Source organism: Electrona antarctica (genome assembly GCF_951216825.1).
Source record: "Electrona antarctica genome assembly, chromosome: 9".
Taxonomy (NCBI): domain Eukaryota; kingdom Metazoa; phylum Chordata; class Actinopteri; order Myctophiformes; family Myctophidae; genus Electrona; species Electrona antarctica.
The window spans coordinates 9,052,811-9,057,810 of NC_136790.1; the positions used below are offsets into that span (position 1 = coordinate 9,052,811).

General features: G+C 45.0%; 1 protein-coding gene across 4 annotated transcripts in view; it reads right to left on the reverse strand.

Annotated features, from left to right (window-relative positions):
- The window catches only part of LOC306929536 (receptor-type tyrosine-protein phosphatase gamma-like), a 472,869-nt gene that overhangs the window by 56,818 nt on the left and 411,051 nt on the right, over positions 1 to 5,000 (reverse strand). The window lies entirely within an intron of this gene.

Sequence of the window (5,000 nt, forward strand, 5' to 3'; positions counted from 1 at the left end):
CAACATAATTATGCAAGTTAGCATCCAGCAGTTTCTACATGCTGGGGATCCATACTAAACATTTCTAACATAAAACCTTGGTGTACTCAACATGTCCGGGTTCACAATGGGGCTCTATGGGCTGGCTACTAGACTATACCACCAACACCTTGGTGTACTCAACATGTCCGGGTTCACAATGGGGCTCTATGGGCTGGCTACTAGACTATACCACCAACACCTTGGTGTACTCAACATGTCCAGGTTCACAATGGGGCTCGATGGGCTGGCTACTAGACTATACCACCAACACCTTGGTGTACTCAACATGTCCGGGTTCACAATGGGGCTCGATGGGCTGGCAACTAGACTATACCACCAACACCTTGGTGTACTCAACATGTCCGGGTTCACAATGGGGCTCTATGGGCTGGCTACTAGACTATACCACCAACACCTTGGTGTACTCAACATGTCCGGGTTCACAATGGGGCTCTATGGGCTGGCTACTAGACTATACCACCAACACCTTGGTGTACTCAACATGTCCAGGTTCACAATGGGGCTCGATGGGCTGGCTACTAGACTATACCACCAACACCTTGGTGTACTCAACATGTCCGGGTTCACAATGGGGCTCGATGGGCTGGCAACTAGACTATACCACCAACACCTTGGTGTACTCAACATGTCCGGGTTCACAATGGGGCTCTATGGGCTGGCTACTAGACTATACCACCAACACCTTGGTGTACTCAACATGTCCAGGTTCACAATGGGGCTCGATGGGCTGGCTACTAGACTATACCACCAACACCTTGGTGTACTCAACATGTCCGGGTTCACAATGGGGCTCGATGGGCTGGCTACTAGACTATACCACCAACACCTTGGTGTACTCAACATGTCCGGGTTCACAATGGGGCTCTATGGGCTGGCTACTAGACTATACCACCAACACCTTGGTGTACTCAACATGTCCGGGTTCACAATGGGGCTCGATGGGCTGGCTACTAGACTATACCACCAACACCTTGGTGTACTCAACATGTCCGGGTTCACAATGGGGCTTGATGGGCTGGCTACTAGACTATACCACCAACACCTTGGTGTACTCAACATGTCCGGGTTCACAATGGGGCTCTATGGGCTGGCTACTAGACTATACCACCAACACCTTGGTGTACTCAACATGTCCGGGTTCACAATGGGGCTCGATGGGCTGGCTACTAGACTATACCACCAACACCTTGGTGTACTCAACATGTCCGGGTTCACAATGGGGCTTGATGGGCTGGCTACTAGACTATACCACCAACACCTTGGTGTACTCAACATGTCCGGGTTGAAATGAAATGAAATGATTACTATATTTACCCAGGGTATCTGGGCTAAGCTCAAGAACTTGTTTCCAGCCAGGCCCTGCTCATAGAACACATTTCATCGTAGTGGTTCAATGCCTTGTTCAAGGGCACTTCAGCGGTGGTAATTTTAACGTGTCGGACCGCTGATTCGAACTGGCGACCTTCCGGTATCAAGACCGCTCCGCTATCCGTTCGGCCACCGCTGCTACACAATGGGGTTCACAATGGGGCTCTATGGGCTGGCTACTAGACTATACCACCAACACCGTGGTGTACTCAACATGTCCGGGTTCACAATGGGGCTCTATGGGCTGGCTACTAGACTATACCACCAACACCTTGGTGTACTCAACATGTCCGGGTTCACAATGGGGCTCTATGGGCTGGCTACTAGACTATACCACCAACACCGTGGTGTACTCAACATGTCCGGGTTCACAATGGGGCTCGATGGGCTGGCTACTAGACTATACCACCAACACCTTGGTGTACTCAACATGTCCGGGTTCACAATGGGGCTCGATGGGCTGGCTACTAGACTATACCACCAACACCTTGGTGTACTCAACATGTCCGGGTTCACAATGGGGCTCTATGGGCTGGCTACTAGACTATACCACCAACAAGCAGCTGCAATAACATAAATGTTACCTAAAGGTCATTTGAGGCTTTGCAAATGATGGTCAGGAGAGTCTGGAGCTGAATTTTCAAATTGAAGTTGGGATTCTGGTCTACAAAGGGGGACGCTTCATCGATAATAAATCTCAACTTTATTCAACGTCTTACGACTATAAATAAAACTTCCATTGATAACATTATTTACCAAAGCAAGTCACAAATGATTAAGTGGGAAACTCTGGAGGCTGGCCCAGACTGGTCCAATAAAATGTTTTCGTTTTGAGGGTAACATTTTAATTAACAGCAAAAAGATTGAGCATTCTCTCATGATATCACTCACTCTGAGCACAAACTCAAACTAAACAACTCTTAAGACTGATGCGTCTCACAACACCACCATGTTAGTAATAGAGGTGGATCAGGAAATGAAGACTCTCTGGGACCCAGTGCCTTCCTGCTTGGGCACTGGGTCCCCTGCACTGCACTTTCCAGACCACGAATGCAGCATTTATGGTGAAAGAAATGCAAATGACCTCCTCTCTTTGCAAATGGAAATGGCCTCCTCAATTGCTTTTTTTTTCAAAGTCTCCTGAACTTGAACTCATGCATTTTGCGCTGAACAAATTTGTTTAGAAATCCATGCCGTACACCGCATCTCCACTAGCTGAAGAGTGCTGGGTTGCGCCCCGAAAATAGCTGATCTGCGACGCGTTGTGAGCTTGTAGCTAGATCTGCTAATTTTGTCCAAAAGTGCCCTCTTACGGGATTTCAGCCCCTGCAGAGGCACTCTCTGCACGTCCCTGCTCAGCATCAAGGGTTGGAGTAAGTCCCTGCGACATACTACTGTCATGCCCGGGGGTGTACACTGTACAGTACTTTACATCAAGCTGCCACACGCTAAGGACACCGGAGATAGGCTCCTGCCCCATGGCTCAGGGGGGCTTACTTTCTGGGATGTGCGTGCAACATTCTTATAACCATCATGAGGGATCTAGCTCATGAGCGGCAGTGTTTTCTACAAGTATGTACCTACCCGCCACCTACACCCCTAATATGCCTCTAATGTTCATGCATGTTTAAGCCCAGAGGGGCGAAATGTTGTTATTCTAGGTTGAAATAAAAAGGACGGGGAGCAGAATAACATCGTGTGCGGACATTCCACTTTTTTCTTCATTTGATCACTTTCTTGGGTCCAGCACCGTATAAAAACTGGGAAGTGCATATCGTTTTCCTCCTTTACATGCATGTTTGTATGTGTCATAACACAGTCAAAAACTGAAAGCCTGTCTCTTTAGAGAACCTCGCAAAAAAAGGACCTCAAATCACCTCGAAATGAATTACATCCATCCACCCATAAATCTGCAGTAAATCCCCACACGTCGTATTTCTGTCCTAAATCATGGTACCATCTTGACAGAGAACCCCCTACTTCTTCCCTTAACGCATTTTGACCTGAGATCAGATTCTAAAAATGTCTGTTTGAAAATGACAGTTTTCTGAAAAAATGTTTCTATGTCAGTGGTTCTTCGATTTTTCAAAAATAGCAGACATACAAGCTCGTAGCGCGCCACTCGGTGGCGCGCTATGGGCTTGTAGATCTGCTATTTTTCAATAGCTAAAGCACAACATAATGCTAACACCAAAAGGGGTTCCCGCCTAAAATGGGTTAAGCTCTTTCCCTCATGATCTCAGGGACAATTTATGAGCACTATAGGACCTAATCAATGCCTGATATTGGTTGTTTGGAATGCTGGTGATTTACAGGGCAACGTTTGTTTGAAATGGTCTATACGTTATTCATTTCTATCGCACCTATATTCAAAGTGCTTTTCAATGTGTTACACATACTGTAGTATACAGTGATATATCAGTCCTATGGGGAAAATAAGTCAGCTGAGTGACACGTTTAACCACTTAAAGCTGCAGTACTTTGACCCCACAGGGGTCAATATTTGGTTCCCTACTCCAATGTTTTACTTAAGTAAAAGTATAAATACTGCAATATAAAACTACTCTGTTACAAGTAAAAGTCCAGAATACAAAATGTACAAAAGTAGCCTATTGGCATAAATAATTGCTTAAAATACCAAAAGTAAAAGTACTCATTATGCAGAATGTCCCATTTCAAGTTTTCAAATGTATTAAAAATATTTTTGAATACAGCAGATCCACAAGCATTGTGAGCTTGTAGATCTACTATTTTCAAATTGCTGAAATGTGTAAAGGGCTGAAGTGGTTAATGTATTTGTAATAATAATCCAAATCTACAAAGTAACCTAAAGTTTTCAAATAATTTTAGTGGAGTAAAAGTACAATATTTGGATCTGAGATGTAGTGGAGTAGAAGTAAAAGTATTGGAAATTGGAATTACTCATGTAAAGTACATTACAAATACCTCTCAAATACTTAAGTACTGTACTTAAGTAAATGTACTTGTCACTCTTTCCACCAAAGATCTACAACAAAAATAACTCTTATTCTTATAAGATGGTTCCATGTTTTTCGACGTTGTTATTAGTCTCGACCGTCGCTATACGAGTTGAAATAAAAGATGGATACCCAACGAACTATTCCAAGAAGTATACTTGAAGTCAGAGTTGTCGGATTCATACGTCGCATCAAGGCGTTTATTGGGTAGGCCCTAAAATTATGATTCCCTTGATAGCGAGGAATTAGGGTGTTTCCGGTTTGGTGGTTGCGGCCTGATGACCGACTACAAACCAGTGACTACAACATAACGTACAGTAAGTTATCATCCATGCGCTCCCGACCGGATCAGAAACCCGTAAATGGTACAGTAAGGGCCGATTCATACTCCTATTTTACCGCTGTTTCGGCGCTGTAGTGCCGAAATGATTTCGGCTCGTCAGAAATTTTCAGTAGCACCGAAGAGCCGACTTTAGGACGGTACCCGCCCCCCCGACCCTCAAATGACGTCACATTGTAGGCTCTACAGAGCCGAACCGACTTTTATTCGGCTCTAAAATAGGAGTATGTATCGGCCCTAAGTATGCGTCCCATGCTAGGGTTCATGTGGTA